Source organism: Podarcis vaucheri, assembly GCF_965113315.1.
Source record: "Podarcis vaucheri genome assembly, chromosome: 9".
In the NCBI taxonomy this organism is placed as follows: Eukaryota; Metazoa; Chordata; class Lepidosauria; order Squamata; family Lacertidae; genus Podarcis; species Podarcis vaucheri.
Genome location: NC_138767.1, coordinates 11,080,356 through 11,099,849, shown reverse-complemented (window position 1 = coordinate 11,099,849; position 19,494 = coordinate 11,080,356). Strand labels below are relative to the sequence as shown.

Here is a 19,494-nt window from a genome sequence, read left to right as displayed (position 1 = left end):
CTGGAAAGTCAAGTGTTCTGCACCCTTAACCTAAGGCTTCTTGCCTGCTCCTTTAAAACTAGAGATGCCAGGAATGAAACTCAGGACTTTCTGCACACAAACTTTCTGCTCTCCCACTGAGCTGTGGCTCTACCAAATGCAGCTACCTCCGTCTGGAAACTTAGAAGTGCTTGCAGACAACCTGTTTACTGCACGTTCATCCTGATCTGGTTGTGGGAAGGTGAGACAACAGTGTGTTTCTTTCTAACACTTCTTTATGGCAAAAAGTCTGACCTTACAGGAAATCAGGTTTGTTGCACAAGACCTCCAAATAAAATTTTAATAGTGCAGTCTTGCATTTGCCAGTATGTGTCTGAACCCCACCCGAAAACAGCAACAGTCTGGAAGCACCCTTGATTTTTTAGTTGCCGCTATTTTAAAAAGATATTCCCAGGATAATGAATCCCTTCGGTTTCTTGGCAAATAAGATTTTGTGAATATATAGAATCAGCAAGACTTACAGCAGTGGTAAGAGGCCAATCCGACCAAAATCTGATAGAGGAGTGGACTTTTAAGAAGAAATGGGTATAAGATGAGATAGTCAAAAATAATATTGATAACACAGCGAAAAGAAGAAAAGAAACGAAGGAAGCCACATATAGGTAGAGGGAAGTCAAATTTTATGTCTGCATGTTTAGTTTGTATGTTTGTTTTCTTTTTCAGTAATCTAAGTTGAGAGGTGTATGTATCTATGTATAATAAGTTTGTTTAGTGTTCTGGTTTGTAAGTATTGCATTTATCAATAATTTTTTTAAAAAAAAAAAAGAATCCCATCGGTTTCCAAATTCCACAAATGCAGTGTAATCCTCTGGGAGTTTGTGATGCATACAGCTCTTCTAAGATAGCTTTGTGGAAGGGAAATTAAAAAAAAAAAATCAGAAAATGCAGCGTTTTGCCTTTTTTACTATAATAAAGATTCCTCCTTCCCCTGTAAGCAAGAACTGCATGGGGCATGCAGTTAGACCAGGTTCATCATTGTCATTAGCACAGGACGTGTTTCTGCTTCACCAGGTACAGCAAGAAAAGATGGGGCAGTGGAGAAGCCAAAATCCTGCCTTGCCAAATATACATGCACAGAAGCATATCAAAGTAATCCTGCAAGCTCCTAGCTTTGCATGTGGGTGTGTCTTTTACGTGGTCTCTCTGTTTGATTAGATCTGACCTCAATTCCTCACACGGGCAGCTACGAAGAGTTGCTGCTTTGCCTCTGTGAGAATTCAAAAAGAGAACCGAACGTGGAATTTCTCTTAATTGTGGGGTGGGGCGAGGAGTACGTGAGTGGGAGGGGATTCTGTTCTCCACTAATTTGGCACCGGCGGAGAGATCTTTGAGAAAATGAACTCTGTTTTTGCAGGAGACCTAATAATCCTTCCTCTGCACTGGGGGATTACCGGGTACTTAGAGAGACACTCACATGCACATTTTTAGCCTGTGCCAAGCGTGTTTTGTGTCCACAGGAGCCAGGCTTCATTCTGCTCTTTCGTGGGGAGTGAATAGGCATTCCAAGGCATTTAAATGCAGCCACAGACCTTCTACCCTAAGCTTTTCACCCTTTTAAAGAGCTCTGAATTGCCGGTTTGGGTTTTTTTGTTTAATTCTGTTTGCAATGAGGGCTCTACATTTGCTTCCAGTATTATGTGGTGCTCCCCCTCCATCCTCCCCTCTTTTTGCTCTGTCTGAATGCATCGCTGTCCCGCCGCAACCTCTGGCCCTGAATCCTCGATCAGAACATATAGTCACAATTGTGGGTGCATCTTTACTTGCCAGGTGTCTGCCCATGAGCCCTGAAATTAGCCTGTCACCCATAAATTGGGAGGTCAGCAACCAACTGCCTTAAGGTTAAATACACCCTAGACCACGGGTCCCCAACCTAAGGCCCGCAGCCCAGATAAAGCCAGAGGGACTCATTTATCTGGCCTGCGGCGCCCCCCGCCACCACTCTTACCTGTGCTGCGCAGCTGTCAACATCCGGGGAGGAGGAGCACCGGAAATAACTTGTGCACAAGCGTTATTTGCGCATGCGCGTGCGTTATTTCCAGTGCACATCCGGGTTGGAGGAGGCCCGTGCACATGCGCACAAGCTATTTCTGGTGCTCCTCCAACCCGGAAGTGTGCCAGAAATAGCGTGTGTGCATGCGTATGGGCACATGCTCCCCTGCCCTCTACGAGATCGGCGCTGGAGACACTGGCCCGAGGGGCGGTAAGTTTGCTGACCCCTGCCCTAGACATATTGACTTCTAAGCTAGCTCATCAACCTGCTTTGCCTCCCAACATATCCAGCGACACCTATTTGAAGAGCAACTGTAATCAACAAATTACACTAGTAGGGCTACAAGAAGTTTTGTAAGGAGAACTATATGAAACATTGCAAAACAGAGAAAGATTAGAGATATTAGTTATGAGATTTAAATGTAATAGTGAAAGTAAGAAATTTATATTAAGTGATAAGATTGGAAAATTTTCAGATGTGATTGATGGAAGTCAAAAAAATTGTATAAGATGTAAAAGTATGTTTAGATATTGTTGAAAATGATATGTTAAAAAAACTAATAAAAAATTATTTTAAAAAAAGGAAAGAGGCAGGAAATGTTTATAGGAAGGCACTCCTAAAACACACAGAGATTGAATATCTCTTCCTTGCATGCAGCTGAACAGATGTGTATTGTGCACACACGGTCACTTGCCACATGGTGCGCTTGGTTGGTAGAGGAGCAAAACGCAGAGGAAACTGGGGGAAACCACCATTCCAAAAGCCTAGGAAATATATGGATGTAGAAAGGACAGGAGAGGCAGGGCTAGACAGGCGCAAGTTAGCATGCCTGTTTATTTTCTCCTTGTGCCTCCCTTCCCAGACTCTCATGGCAGGAGAGGGGCAGAGAAGCAGGTGACGAATGTGTGAGAAGGATGCACATAGCAATAGGAATGTAGAGGTCAAGAAGGATGAATAGGGTGGGGAAAGGGCTTAAGCAAAGGTAAAGGGACCCCTGACCATTAGGTCCAGTCGTGACCCACTCTGGGGTTGCGGCGCTCATCTCGCTTTACTGGCCGAGGGAGCCGGTGTACAGCTTCCGGGTCATGTGGCCAGCATGATTAAGCCACTTCTGGCGAACCAGATCAGCGCACGGATACGCCGTTTACCTTTTCTGCCAGAGCGGTACCTATTTATCTCCTTGCCCTTTGACGTGCTTTCGAACTGCTAGGTTGGCAGGAGCTAGGACCGAGCAACGGGAGCTCACCCCGTCGCGGGGATTCGAACCACCGACCTTCTGATCAGCAAGTCCTAGGCTCTGTGGTTTAACCCACAGCGCCACCCGCGTCCCAGGGGGAAAGGCTTACCTCCCCCCTAAAGAAGACTGTGCCCAGAGTTCCAAATATACTGACGCTTTTGGAGCAGTGGGTCAATCTATTTGCGGGCCGCTGCTGCAGGAATTAAAAATGGCCAGACAAATATTCCAAACCTTAAACTCAGTGAGATGCAGAACATGGCAGAGGAAAGCATTAAGAGAAACAAAAGCCAAGAGCGATTAAAATTGTTTGCCAAGGTGACTCAGTGTGCTCCCCTGCCAAGCTTGAGTCTAAAAAAAGAAAGTTGGGATGGGGTATTTGCCAAGCACTAATGTATCTGGCAGCTGACGCTTCAATGTTAGAAATTATTTTTAAAGTTTTAAATGATGGCATGAAATCTTCTCTCTCTTTTTAGGCTAGGGAACCCTTTGTCTGCAGACTGATCACAGAGTTGTTATGTACACAATATAACTCATTATCAAATCCAAACTCCTCCTCCTCCTCTTCTTCTTCTTCTGCAGTGGTGGTGATTTTACTTTGATGTCATCTAACTCTTTCCTCTGCAACTCTTCTTCAAGAGTTCTCACATACGCATAATCTCTAATTACAGTAAAACTGGAGGTGATGAGTGTTTTATTGGTGTGGGGTTAAGCGAGGGTGGGTGTGGAGGAGAGGAGATTTATCAGCTGCCTGAAGTTAATGGCCCCTAACCCATCTCCTCCCAGGCAAGTGCTAAATTCTGGGATGCAAAAGGAATCTCAAGCCATGCTAATTTTAATCCCCACCCACCCACATATTTTTGAGACAACTGCTGAAATCCTCAATCAAAAACAACTCATTGACTCTCACCATTTTTAGCTTAAATGCATGCTAAAACACATTTCGCTGTGTTGTGTATTCTCCAAAACAGCAAAAATTCCAAGGATCCCCTGCCATTACATAGTCCGAGAAGAACACATAATCATAGCAAGAAACTGGAACCGCCAATTGTAATTTGACGGGAGAATGGCACAGACAAATATGAATGGTTGTCTCAATGGAGAAATTAACCCAACAAATAATAAGAACAAATCCAACCCAAAAAGAACACTTTTCATGTCAAATTGTGTTGTTTTGTAGCTTATGTAGCCCAAAAGGAACACAGCTGGAGTCAACCAAAGATTCATGCTTCATTACAGAAGGATGTCTGGGTTAACTGTTTGACAGCTTTAGAAATCTGTGTTTGTCATGTACTGTATAAAGTTAGTAATAAATGTTGGAAATGTAAAGAAAAAGAAGGATTATTTTATCATATGTGGTGGGAATGTAAAAAGGTGAAATGCTTCTGGGAGATGATATATAATGAGTTTAAAAAAAGTTGAAATATACTTTTATTTAAAAAAACCAGAAGCATTTCTTTTAGGTATTGTTGGAAATTATATAAACAGGAAAGACTGTAAGTTTTTTTATATGCAGTAACAGCAGCAAGAATATTATTGGCCCAAAAATGGAAGCAAGAAGAACTACCAACATTAGAAGAATGGAGGATGAAATTGATGGACTACACAGAATTAGACAAGCTAACAGGAAGGATCCGAGACCGGTGGGACCAGAGGTTTACCAAAGACTGGACTAAATTTACTGAGTATTTGAAAAGTATTTGTGATGATCAGATTACGTTTGTAGGACTACAAGAAGTTCTGTGAGGAGTAATTTAAGAAATCTTAGGGAGAAATGATTTGTTAGAAAAGGTAAAGGCAATATTAAGTTAAGAATTGCAGGAGAAATAATCAAGATGGAAGGCTATCAGAGATGCTGAAGGAAGTCCAAACAAGGACATATGTATAATAATTTGTGTGGTATGTCTTAAAAATTTTTGTATGTTAAAAATTAATTAAAAAATATTTAAAAAAGAAATCTGTGTTTGTCTATTTTTTGTCTTACAAAATTACAATTATTATTATTTTATGAGCAAGTTTAATTTAAAAAAAATAATACCGCATGGTGGTGAGGGGTCGCTAAGGGGGAAAGAAAGGGAAAACCCTGTATACACAGGCAATTTTTGTGTGTGCAATGGTGATTGTGGTCCACAATACAAGAAGGAAGTGCATGTATCCTGCGTAAGTAAGAGATGGGGAAAACCCAGCGCAAGTTTGACCTCAGCTATAAACTCATCCAGCAACTACAGGCCATCCATTATTCTCTTAGCCCTCCCTGCCACCCCATTTGCAATGAGCAACCTAAACTTGCAGGGCTGTCATAAAAAATTACTGAGATAATAATATAATAAAAAAACAGATCAAGGATCAAGTGCTGCTATAATTGCTATATAGGACTACAGTTATCAGTGGTGACTGGCAACCATTGGAACTGGCGGGACAGAAGCCAGGGAGACCACAGGAAGGTGGAGCCAGAGCTAATGGCACACAGAGCGGTTTCTACTGACTAGCATTCTCTAAAAAGTGCAAAAGAAGTTATACATTACATTACTTGGCCCAACAAAGGTCCGTATAGTTAAAGCTAAGGTTTTCCCAGGAGTGATGTATGGAAGTGAGAGCTGGACCATCAAGAAGGCTGATCGCCAAAGAATTGATGCTTCTGAATTCTGGTGCTGGAGGAGACTCTTGAGAGTCCCATGGACTGCAAGAAGATCAAACCTATCCATTCTGAAGGAAATCAGCCCTAAGTGCTCACTGGAAGGACAGATCCTGAAGCTGAGGCTCCAGTACTTTGGCCACCTCATGAGAAGTGAAGACTCCCTGGAAAAGACCCTGATGTTGGGAAAGATGGAGGGCACAAGGAGAAGGGGACAGCAGAGGACGAGATGGTGGGACAGTGTTCTCAAAGCTACCAGCATGAGTTTGACCAAACTGCGGGAGGCAGTGGAAGACAGGAGTGCCTGGCGTGCTCTGGTCCATGGGGTCACAAAGAGTCAGACACGACTAAACAACAACAACAATAACATGACTGTTTAATGTGGCATCTTAGTGCTTGAAATGTATGGTGTAAATATGGCCCCGAGTTCCTCGAGGTTGTTTGTTTCTTCAAGGCTCTGATCTCTCTCGAGGGACAATGACTAAACAACAACACTTGGTCCATAGGTTTGCATCTGACCATCACAGAACTCTAGGCATTAGAAGGTATATCAAACAGAGGTGGGATTCCCATTTTTCAGTTCCAGCAGTGGGTTTTTAAAATAAAAAAATAAAAAAACTGAGTCTGAGCAATTCCTGTTTGGTTTGCCATTTCTTCACTATCACCAATTTGTCGCTTATTAAAAATCCCAGATTCGTGAGCTCAGACTTGCAAAGCATTGTGTGTTTTGTGCTATTCAGCTGGCATAAAACAGTTCTTCAACATGTGTTCAAGAGCAACAGAATGAAGATTAAGATATTTTAACTCTACTTTGCTGTATTATTACTAGAAAGCAGGTGGTCCCGACATGGAAAGGATGAACTGCTACACGCATGAACATACCATAGGTCTTTTCCAATTCACATTCCTATGATTCTATGACCAGTTCCCTAAAGCTATACCTCTCTGCTTCTGCATCCCAGTGCCTGATACAAGAAATTTTAATGTGTTCTTCCAGCCTCAAAACACTCACAGAGGATCAATGAATCTACATCTCATTTAGTATTCAGCTTTCCCTACACTTAAGTCACTTCCAGATTGAATTCTACCCGAAAAACCACTTTGAGGTCTTTTACAATCAAGTCGTGTGTGTAATTTCATGAAATAAATAAATAAATAAGTACATACTGGCAAATTCAGATGGCCCTATAAAAGTTGATTTAGTGCTCTTATTTATTTCATATTTAACAGGGTTTGTATGCTGCTTCATCATCAAAACCTCTAGACTCATACGCAACAAACCTGCCACACACCTGCCAAATTGTACAGTTTGCAATAAAGAAAGCGCACTTGAGAGTGTGGGATAACAGTTGCTTGATGAAAAGTGTCTCATCTCCCTGAAAATGAACCAGAATAAATGCCCACATCATCTAACCTCTCCACAAACATTGTGCAAACAAATCAGAATGAATGCACAAGAAACAGGTCACCTGGAACCGACCTTAGTTTTAGCATCATAGATTTTGTCTTTCCATACTAAATGCTTAAGTGTCATTTACAAAACACAGGGGGGAAATACTATGAAAACTGACTTCTGCAGACTGAAGGGGGGAAATTGCTCAGAACTTCTTAACTACCGCTGCCATGATGCAGGGACCTATCTCTCAAAAGAAGGAGCTCAAACTCTGCCAGGTTGAAAAGCCTATGAATTTGCCCTCTGCCTTTACTCCCCTTCAAAAATAATGAATTACAGTATAGCATTCTGGTCTAGCAGGGCATGAATGGCTTAAGCCAGATGGGTTTGTTGGGCATTTCATGTTCCTTTTACTACCAGGAAGGTGGTTGTTGTAACTATAGGAATTGACATAAAGGAGCTAATTTTAGAAGGCGCAGAAGGAGGGGCAGGAGTTGTTGCTTCTAATTTCCACTAAGTTCTAGCAAAGTAGAAAGTATTAGAAGAAAATTTAGCGGAAATCCAAAACTAAGAATCTGTCAAGAATGTATAACTTGCTGTTGAAATGGAATACTCAGGATGAAACGGTGAAATCTGCTATGATTAAATGGGCACAAGATGTTGGACATAATATTATGTTTGCTGACTGGGAACAGTTGTGGACCACAGGTATGAAGTTTACGGCATGTAATGCCTTAAGAGAGAATATTATGAAAATGATATACAGGTGGTACATGACACCAGTCAAGCTTGCAAAAATCTATCATTTGCCCGATAACAAATGTTGGAAATGTAAAGAAACGGAAGGTACATTCTTTCACCTTTGGTGGACGTGCCCGAAGATTAAGGCTTTCTGGGAAATGATATATAATGAACTGAAAAAGGTATTTAAATATACCTTCCTGAAGAAACCAGAGGCCTTTCTCCTGGGCATTGTCAGCCAATTGGTGCCAAAGAAGGACAGAACTTTTTTTATGTATGCTACAACAGCAGCAAGAATACTCATTGCAAAGTATTGGAAGACACAAGATTTACCCACTCTGGAAGAATGGCAGATGAAGGTGATCGACTACATGGAATTGGCAGAAATGACTGGCAGAATCCGAGACCAGGGAGAAGAGTTGGTGAAAGAAGACTGGAAGAAATTTAAAGATTATTTACAGAAATATTGTAAAATTAATGACTGTTAGAAGGATGTTGGATAGAAACTAAGGAGTTTCCAGCTGTAATGCTTTAGGAGATACGGAAAAAAAAGGTTTATAAATGGGTAAAAGCTTAATGGTAAGGATTTGCTGAACTAACAAATTGAAGTGGAATACAAAGAAGGGAGGTATGAGGAGGTCCGGGGAAATAAGCGTAAGGAAGATATATTATGGAAAATTATTTGTTTTTTAACTGTTTTTATGTTGTATTTTGTTTCTTTTTATTTTTTATTTTTTTCATTGTTATATTTTAAAAAACTTTAATATATATCTTTTGGGGGGAGAAAAGAAAATTTAGCGGAAATCTCAGCAATGGGACAAAGAAGCACAACTCATCAGAACCACCACAGGTCATAAAGGTGAAAAACTCCCCCATTTGGTTTTGATTCCCCATTGTCAGAAATCAGGGAGGTGGTAATGACATTTTCACACATTCATCACACCCCCAAGTTTGCCTCCCTTTCCTCCTACTGTCCTGAGGGTAAGAACTCTGCTGAAAACTCCACTAGGCATCATGTGTGCTGATGGCTCTCTACAAACCATGTTGTACCATGTGGCATCTTTGCAGAACACTTACTTCCAATGCGCACACACACACATCAGCAAGCTTCAGAAATGTTAGGAGCGGAACTACCTGTCCCTGGAAGAACTGTTGCCAGGAAGTTACCAGCCATCGGATGGCTTTAAAAGAAGATTCACGGAGCAGCAGGAGGCTATTGAAGGCTACTAGCCATGAGGGCTATGCTCTGGTTCCACAGCTGAATGCTTCTGAATACCATCTGCTGGAAACCACTGGAGGGGAGAGCCAGTGTGGTGTAGTGGTTAAGAGCAGTGGACTCGTAATCTGGTGAACCGGGTTCGCTTCCCCGCTCCTCCACATGCAGCTGCTGGGTGACCTTGGGCCAGTCACACTTCTCTGAAGTCTCTCAGCCTCACTCACCTCACAGAGTGTTTGTTGTGGGGGAGGAAGGGAAAGGAGATTGTTAGCCGCTTTGAGACTCCTTAGGGTAGTGATAAAGCAGGATATCAAATCCAAACTCCTCCTCCTCCTCTTCTTCTTCTTCTTCTTCTTCTTCTTCTTCTTCTTAGAATCATAGAATCATAGAGTTGGAATAGACCACAAGGGCCATCGAGTCCAACCCCCTGCCAAGCAGGAAACACCATCAGAGCACTCCTGACATATGGGTGTCAAGCCTCTGCTTAAAGACCTCCAAAGTAGGAGACTCCACCACACTCCTTGGCAGCAAATTCCACTGTCAAACAGCTCTTACTGTCAGGAAGTTCTTCCTAATGTTTAGGTGGAATCTTCTTTCTTGTAGTTTGGATCCATTGCTCCGTGTACGCTTGTCTGGAGCAGCAGAAAACAACCTTTCTCCCTCCTCTATGTGACATCCTTTTATATATTTGAACATGGCTATCATATCACCCCTTAACCTCCTCTTCTCCAGGCTAAACATGCCCAGCTCCCTTAGCCGTTCCTCATAAGGCATCGTTTCCAGGCCTTTGACCATTTTGGTTGCCCTCCTCTGGACACGTTCCAGTTTGTCAGTGTCCTTCTTGAACTGTGGTGCCCAAATCCTGCTTGCTGATTTCCCCCAGGCATCTGGTTGGATTCAGTGAGAACTGAATGCTGGACAAGATGGGCAGCTGGCCTGACTCAGCCAGCTTTATTTACATTCTTATGCTAAATGTTAGGGTGCAGTTCTCCAACTGCACCCCATAAAGCAGATACAGTGCTACCTCTGGATATGAACAGGGTCCCTTCTGGAGCCCCGTTCGCATCCCGAGCAGAACGCAACCCGCATCTGCGCAGGTCGCGATTCACCACTTCTGCACATGCACATGACATCGTTTTGAGCATCTGCGCATGCGCGAGCTGTGAAACCTGGAAGTAATGTGTTCTGCTCCTTCCGGGTCACCGCGGAGTGTAACCTAAAACGCTTAACCTGAAGCGACTTTAACCTGAGGTATGACTGTATATAAGCAGGGCCGTCTTAAGCATATCCGGCGCCATGGTGCAAAGATACCCCCAGTGCCCCCCCGGCAACTCCAAAACAAGGAAGGGGGTGTGGGAAATGTCCTCTGCCACCCCCACCGCCCCGATCGCCGGCGTGGTGGCGACGATCAAGCCGGAAAACGTGCTGGTGGACATGTTTTCCGGCGCCAGGGTGACCAGGAAGGCTGCGCGCCGCCTTTTGCCAGGAAGCAGGAGGAGACAACTGGGAGCAGGGCTGTCTTTAGCAGATACAGAGGCCTCTGCGGGGATCACTCTCCTCCTGCGGAGGCTCGGGAAGGAAGCTGCATGCCTGCCAGCCATATAGTTGGCGGGGTGCAGCTGATGGGCATGCAGGGAAAGGGGAGGCTGCTGCCAAAGCTGCGCAGCTCCCCCACTTGCTAGGGCGCCCCTGAGAGGCCGGCGCCCTGGTGCAACGAACCACTAAGATCAGTGGGAAAGACGGCTCTGTATATAAGGCGCCCACCCTTCTGTTAGTCTTCCCTTGTTGTGGGCAATACGCCTGCAAAGTAAGTTGGGCGTGGTAGTCGAGGACAGGGGAAGAGAAAGATCACACTTCTTGCTTTGCTTCTTTTCAAACTTTCTCATCCCTCATAGCTGCCAACTGCACTTAAAACCCTTCCCCCTCATTGCAACCTGCCAGCCAAATCCTATTAAGCAGCCATCACTGTCAGTGTTTATTTCTAGTAAAAGAGCAAGGCCAGTTTCTTAATAAAGTGAAAGGCAAAGCCTGCAAGGAGAGAAGAGAAGCAGGGTTGACACAAGGAAGCTGACCAGGACTCATTAATTAGCAGCTGCCCTGCAACACACTGACAGGAACAAGACCCTAAACTCCGCTAAGCCACTTAAGATGCTAAAGCTCTTTGTAAACTACCTGGGCTGCTCTGCAGGTTGGATCCAGGTTTTATTTATTCGTTTTGCTAGATCAGGGCTCCAGTGGGAAAAGACTCCAGCAAATCCAGAAAACCAGTTCAGGACATGGGGTGGCTCCAGGCATGGGGTGGCTCCAAAATATTGAGGTAGTGCAATACGTCTCAACTAGCAGGAGACAGCAACCCGGGAAAACAAGATTGAGGCAACAGCCAAAATCCCAGCAGAGCAAGACATAGTGAACAGGGCAGGAAAGCAAAGGAGCAAGCAGGAACAAACAGGTCTAAGGGGTTGTCCTGGGTTCCCCAAACCATGACTAAGCTGCATGAACCAGCGAGGGAAAATCGCAGCATCATGCTGCAAAGCCATGGTTTGCCTTAGTGGCAGTATTGTGCAAAGCAGGTCCACAAGCAGAAGCTTGTGCTTATCACAATGGTGGGGAGCCCTTTTCAGCCGGGGGGCGGGGGACCATAGCTGTCAACCATCCCTTATTTGGCAGGAAAGTCCCTTATCCCAGCGCCGTGTCCCGCTGCTGTCCCTTATTGATGATGTCCCTTAAATTTCCCGAGTTTCAAAGGAAGCAGCTCCTCTCCCTCCCTCCCTCCCTGCCAGCCAGGGAGGAGGGAGGCTCCAACTGTCTTGCTTGGCTGCGTTGCTCACCCAATAAGGAGTCTAAGAACAACTGGGGGGTGGAGCTTGCATGCCTTGTGCTGATCAAATCAGCCGTGTTGTCTAGGGACTCACCTTTGCTCAGCGCTTCCCAGCGGAGAGGTGACGGTGGTTTTCCTTGCTGCATCCCCTTTGCTGGGTTGCTGCGCTGTGGGAACCACCGCTTGAGGCTTTGTTTAGCCGCTGGCTGGGCTTTCTGCCTTTGGCTTGGAGGGGCTCAGAAGTTGAACATACCTGTGCTTGGAAAATCCCTTATTTTGGCTGCTGATCCCTTATTTTCAAATCTGTAAGTTGACAGCTATGGGGGGGGGAGCATCCCTTTCTCTAGGCTACCCTTTCAGGGGCCACATGCAAATGGTAGGCAGGGCCAGAGGCAAAAATAAGGTGGAGCAATGAAGCCGCATTTTAGCTTTGTTCAGTAGGCTCAGTTCTACACATTACACAACCCCCTATCTATCCCCCACCCAGGCAAGCAACAGGCATCACCAGAGTCTTGCAAAAACACTCATGGAGGGTGCAAAGGAGAGCTGGGGAAGATGTCTGGCTGTGAAGAACCCCATTGGCCAGGTGAGCATGAGGTTCCTCCTCATCCTTGGTTTATTAGATTGCTTGAGAACACGCAGGAATGAAGATATTCTTCAGAGGTCCAGACTATGGGGAGCCCAGAAAAATTAATACAGTGGTACCTCGGGTTAAGAACTTAATTCGTTCTGGAGGTCTGTTCTTAACCTGAAACTGTTCTTAACCTGAAGCACCACTTTAGCTAATGGGGCCTCCCGCTGCTGCCCCCGCGCTGCCGGTGCACGATTTCTGTTCTCACCCTGAAGCAAAGTTCTTAACCTGAAGCACTATATCTGGGTTAGCGGAGTGTGTAACCTGAAGCGTATGTGACCTGAAGCGTATGTAACCTGAGGTACCACTGTATTTATATTCGGTATACGAGGCCCTTAGAACCACAAGGAATGCATAAAATTCACTGTTAATAACACATTCTCAAATTGCCCCCTTTAAAAATCAAATTGCCCCCCCCCCCCCCGTGTGCGCCCCATGTCGGGAACCATGGGTGTAGAGGCTGGTTTACAAATTTACAAATGCAGACACAAAATATAATGCACACATTTGGCATTTGGGAACTCTTTCCTGCCTTCCTTCCTAGGCACCTTCCCACCTCCTGTCCCTGCCCCAAACATTAGCTGCAGCCTCCTCTTTGTGCTCCCAGAACCATGTTGTAGTCCATGATCTCCATCACCCTCCAAAAAATGCTTCTTTCCCTGGCGTAGCTAACTGCTTGGCACCCTCTGTAGGTTTGCTACGTGGGACAAACATCCCATCAGTCCAAACAGATTGGAGTGGCAACTCCCTCATTTCACACTCGCACACAAACACACTCCCCCTCTCTCTCCCCAGTGGGTTGAAATATTAGAAAATTTGTAGATTATGACAAGTGCTTACTGTAATCACGACACAGACATTTGCAACTAACAGAGTCATCTAAATGAATCAAAAGGAGGAAATGTCAGGGGAAACAAAAGGAAAGGTATTCAATCACATCTGAGCAAAACTGTATCTCATTAGCCAGCCTTTCATGTGCAAATCCACTGGAAAGTATTTTAATTAAAAGCTTAATCTCGACATTCTTCCCCCGCACAGCCCTTGTTAAAACAATTGCAGGCCGTTGTGTGCACACTGTGTGTGCGCGAACCCAGTGTGCGCCAAGGAAATCCAAAACCTATGTTTACATTTATTTAAATCGAACTAATTTGCCTAAATTGCATTAATTTGCTCTGCTAGCCAGGCTGGAGTTTGTGGAAAATCAGAATATTTGGCAAGAAGCAAGAAAGGAAGGGTGCAGGAACTCAGTGGCCGAGCGCATGCTCTGCATTTAGAAGGGTTTTGAGCTGGCTCCCCAACACTGCCAGATAAACTGATGTCAAGTAGCAGCTGATGGCAAAGATGGCTGCCAGAGACCTTAAAGCAGTGGCTCTCATCTTTTTCTTTATTTTCTCTATCTTTTCTATTTTTTCTATTCTGTTATTATTGAAAATTTTAATAAATATGATTATAAAAAAAAAGCAGTGGCTCTCAAAGGAAGGGGCAGGAGAGCATGGCAAGGGTGGCAGGAAGATTCAACAACAATCAAAGGAACCTTTAAACATTTCACTAAAGTGTAGCACCAAAATAATGTTTAGTATCAAACACAGTGTCAAAATAATGTGTATATACAACCAGAAACAGTATCCATACTTCTCTTCAAGAACATTGGCTGTTCTTCTACAGTTCTCCATGATACAGTGGTACCTCGGTTTTTGAGCATTTCAGAAGCCAAACGTTTCAGTTTTTGAATGCCGAAAACCCAGAAGAAAACGCTTCCATTTTCGAACGTGCCTCGGAAATCGAACTTCTGAGGCGGCTTCCTGTTTTGAGTTTTCTGTACAGTCTGAGGCTTCAGTATTGAGTTTTTGGTTTTCAGACGTTTCGGAAGTTGAACGGTCTTCCGGAAGGGATTACGTTTGAAAACCGAGGTACCACTGTGTATTGTTGTAAACAGAGATTTTCAATTGTGACAAACATGGAAGATCAGAAAAATGGCATAAACAGATTGAACAAGCTTGCAAACCAGGGTTGGAGATACAGTGGAACCTCGGGTTAAGTACTTAATTCGTTCCGGAGGTCTGTTCTTAACCTGAAACTGTTCTTAACCTGAAGCACCACTTTAGCTAATGGGGCCTCCTGCCGCCGCTGCTGCACAATTTCTGTTCTCATCAAGAAGCAAAGTTCTTAACCCGAGGTACTATTTCTGGGTTAGTGGAGTCCGTAACCTGAAGCGTATGTAACCTGAAGCGTATGTAACCCAAGGTACCACTGTACTCGTTTGGCCCTAGAGCCACATTCCCTTCTCAATGAGCTTCCAAAGTGGGCTGGGCCATTGGCAAAAGTGGGCAGAGCAACCAATATAAACACTATCTTTGTCCAGCAGGCTTCTACACACACACACACACACACACACACCTGTCTCTAGCCTCCATCCAGACAAGCAAGTCCTTATAACTTCAAGGACACATGGAATCATAGAATCCAGCCAGATCCGTGGGCTGCAAAGCAAACCAGAGAACGATGTGGTCTAAGGGAATGTTCCAAGGGCCAGGCAGAGAGGCATGGAGGGCCACATTCAGATCCCAGTTCTGGGGTTCTCCCCCCCCCCAACACCTGTTGTAAAGCTTTCAGTAGGCGGATGACACATTAAATGCAACTCAGAAGCAGCATTGTTTGCGCTGATTGCCAAATGCTAACAAACGAGTGAAATCTCAGACTATTTTGTTGGAAACTGAATTGTCTAATCATGTAGAGTTCTTAGGCTTAATTCAGAGGTGGACAACCTGTAGGCTGAAGGCTGTATGCTGTGTTTAGGCTATTTAGGGTGGATGGCAAGGGTGAGAGACCAGGAAAGGGGGCGGCGGAAGCAGAGAGATGTTCTAACATGGACAGTAAAAACAACATAGAACTTCCTATCGGGAAGAAATCTCTTGAAATCAGTCCCAAAACACTTTGATACACTCCCATTACAAATTGTCAGACTGTTGAACTTGGAACTGGGAGATCAGACTTCACATTAGCTACTCAGCCACAAATTCACTAGATGGGTTTTGGCCAAAACAAAGCCTCAGTTTCCCACCTGTAGAATGTAACCAGCGACCTATTTTGAAGAATGGACAAAATCAGGCTAATAGAGCATTTCAGCAATATGCACATTTTAGCAAACTTCAAGAGGTTCAGTGAGTTGGGGGAGATGGCGCTGTGCTTGCTGCTGCAATTCTAATCAAGTCTATTCATGAATAAACTACATTGTATTCAATGGGTCTTACTCCGAGGAACGTGGAGTTTGGATGGCTGCATAACTCTTTCTCATCTGAATCCGTGCGATTTGTAAGTGCCTCACTTTGCGTGGGTCGGGATTCTTCATCCCCTGGACAGCCTTGCGAGGTAGATCAGGCTGAGATCTACAGTGGTACCTCGGGTTACATATCCTTCAGGTTACATACGCTTCAGATTAGACTCCGCTAACCCAGAAATAGTGCCTCAGGTTAAGAACTTTGCTTCAGGATGAGAACAGAAATCGTGCTCCGGCAGCACGGCAGCAGCAGGAGGCCCCATTAGCTAAAGTGATGCTTCAGGTTAAGAACAGTTTCAGGTTAAGTACGGACCTCCGGAACGAATTAAGTACTTAACCCGAGGTACCACTGTACTGCTATTCCCATACCTCATAAATGAATGGAAATTTCAACCAGGCTCCCACATCAAAGCCCACCACTGTAAGCGAGAGTGCGGTATCTTTCCTCTTTTTTCTTTTACAGTCTCCTTGTGCTTTCCTGTGGTTTTCCCTACAGTGATCTAGGCAGATAGCACCACAGACCTCACTCTGTGTAACGGTCAGTCCCACACACACCTCCTATTATCCAGGCCCTCCCCCCAAACATGAGGGTTGGACTAGATGACTCACAGGGTCCCATTCAACTCTACAGTTCTATGCACTGCCTCTGCCACTTGCTGCAGGCATGCTAGCCACTGCATCACTAACAAAACTCCTTCCTAACCCACATCCCCCACCCTAGAAAATTATCTCCTGGCCTCTCTTGCAGAAATGAAGCCTCGTTGCCCTTTTAGCAGCAGTAGAATGACTACCCCTAGCTAATTAAATGCATTCCTCCTGGCTTTTTTTTTATGCTGTCCTTATTGCATCAGTTGCAAATGCACTGCAAAAAAAAATAAAGAAATGGGGTATGGTATACATTCAATCTGTGTCCTCTAATTACATATACACCTTTAAAAACCAATAATTAAAAGGTCATTTGTCAACTTGACCCACATTTACATTAGCAGGGGGGGCAGTTTGATTTGCTCCCCCCCAAAAAAAAAGGGTACTTTGATGAAGCCTCCAAGAGAAATCCGATAGAATTTCACTCTCATCTGCTAGCAATTCACCGGCGTTGGAAACTCTAAGGACTTCTACAGGTTTATATGTCTGATTTATTATCCCTGCACATGAAAGCAAAGAAGCCATGCCCGCAAGACGCTACGGGTATGATGAATCACTCAGCCTAGCAAGGTGCATTCCTCTCCCTCGCTCACTGTGGCGAAAGAAAAAGTCTTTCTTGGAAAGTAATTATACCAGAGATATTTTTTTTAAAAACCCCAAAATGCAAAATACACACGTGTGCGCACAAACACAACTAAAATGCCCCAAATCCTTCCCTTTGCCACGCATTGCATTCTAAATCCTGTTCAAATGAGAGAGGGGCGCCGCCCCCCATTTTTTAAAAATGAAAGGAATGCGGGAAGAAAGAAGGAAAAGCGAAAGTTGCAAAGGAGGGAAGGAAGAAACTGTGCTGAGAGAGAGAGAGGAACGGGGGGAGCGTGAAGAGGCAGAAAAGATGGGCGAGAAGGTGAAGAAGCGAGGGAGAAAAAGAGTGAAAGAGGAAGGGACCCGCGCGAAGGGAAAGGAGGAGCAATGGAGAGAGGGAAGCGGCTTTTTCCTCCTCCTCCTCTCCGTCTCTCCCTCCCCTCCTCCAGCTCCAGCGGGAGCCGCGTCCCTAACCAGCCCAGCCCCGGCGGCGCAGCCACTTACCGCTCCTGCCGGCCGCGGCCCGTCGGCGTGCCCGGCCCCGAGGGCTGCACATGGGCCGCCTCCTGTCAGCAGCCGCCCAAGTTCAACGGCTTCCCCGGCATCACCCCGCGAGGAGGAGGAGAGAGAGGAGCCCCCGGCGCCTGCAACAATAGCCGGCGCAGCGCCTCAGCAGCTCCCGGGTCGGCGCGCCCTCGGAGCGCGCAGCAGACGCCGCCGCCGCATCGCTTCTTCTGGCCGGGCTGCAGCGGCCGCAGGAGCCGCGGAAAGGGGAGGGGGCTCGGCGGCAGGAGGCGGGGAGAGAAGGCGGAGGGGCTCGACGCCGCAGAGCCAGGCCTTGCCCCCGGGGAGGGACGGAGGGGAAGGAGGGCGGACCTCGGCTTGCGCCCTCGACGGGTTTATGGAGAGAGGAGGCAACCCGAGCGCGCGGCTGCTCGGCTCGGCCAGTCCTCCCTCCCTCCCTCCTCCCAGGTAATCCCTCCTCGGGCAGTAATCCCGTCCCGATTGGCTCCCGACGGCCGGATTTGCATGTCAATGCCCCCCCACCCCGCCCTCCAAGTTGGCGAAGGGATCTGGAGTCCGGGCAGAGGAGGGGGAGAAGCGCGGCTGCGGGCACGCTGCGCAAAAGCGCGCCGATCCTCCGCCACGTGGGTCAGGGTTAGTGGTGGGTGTGTTGGGGGGGGATCGGGGGCGCGCCAGAAATGCCCTGTGAGGATCGGAGCGCAACACACGAGGGAAGGATTCGAGGAGGGAACGCGCACGTGGGAACGGAGTTTCAGTTGCACGTGTTTCCCAGCAAGCGAGGCTGGGCGGTGTCACCCGTGGCGCAGCGGGTAGGCTCGTCCGCCGCCAGACACGTACGTGGGATAAGGAGCAGCCGGCGGCAAAACGGAACGCGTGACTTATCTCCTGGTTTCTCCTGACAGGAGATCGTGACAAGACACGTGAATACACCTTGCACCTTGGCAGGCTGCACAACTGCAGGGCAAGGCGGGAGCTGCGCGGGTTGTCCCTCGAGAGAGATCAGAGCCTTGAAGAAATAAACAACCTGGAGGAACTCGGGGCCATATTTACACCATACATTGCAAGCACTAAGATGCCACTTTAAACAGTCATGTTATTATTGTTGATGTTTAGTCGTTCAATCCTGTCCGACTCGACCCCATGGGCCAGAGCACCGGCCCTCCTGTCTTCCACTGCTTCCCGCAGTTTGGTCAAACTCATGCTGGTAGCTTCAAGAACACTGTCCAACCATCTCCTCCTCTGTCGTCCCCTTCTCCTTGTGCCCTCCATCTTTCCCAACATCAGGGTCTTTTCCAGGGAGTCTTCTCTTCTCATGAGGTGGCCATTGGAGCCTCAGCTTCAGGATCTGTCCTTCCAGGGAGCACTCAGGGCTGATTTCCTTCAGAATGGAGAGGTTTGATCTTCTTGCAGTCCATGGGACTCTCAAGAGTCTCCTCCAACACCATAATTCAAAAGCATCAATTCTTTGGCGATCAGCCTTCTTTATGGTCCAGCGCTCACTTCCATACATCACTACTGGGGAAATCTTAGCTTTAACTATACGGACCTTTGTTGGCAAGGTGATGTCTCTGCTTTTTAAGATGCTGTCTAGGTTTGTCATTGCTAGCAAACAGTATTCGAGAAGAGAGCTGTGTGTACCAAGGGTCCTGCCCTCTACCTGCTAATGCTGCTGCAACTGCTGAAGATTTGGCCACCAGCACGGCTGGCTTCCATGTATGGGGTGCTATCATGTCCTTTGCCTCAGGCAGCGAAATATCTTAGACTG

The 19,494-nt window shown here is 46.1% G+C and overlaps 1 protein-coding gene across 5 annotated transcripts in view; it reads right to left on the bottom strand.

Moving 5' to 3' along the window:
- The window catches only part of SHROOM3 (shroom family member 3), a 229,511-nt gene that overhangs the window by 83,056 nt on the left and 126,961 nt on the right, over positions 1-19,494 (bottom strand). Inside the window, exon 1 of one of the 5 annotated variants that reach the window (XM_082236257.1) lies at positions 17,709-18,084. The exons of the other annotated variants lie outside the window; for them this stretch is intronic. The gene's annotated coding sequence lies outside the window, so the exon portion shown is untranslated. Of the gene's footprint in view, positions 1-17,708; positions 18,085-19,494 lie in introns of those variants that run through there. 5 annotated transcript variants of the gene reach the window in all.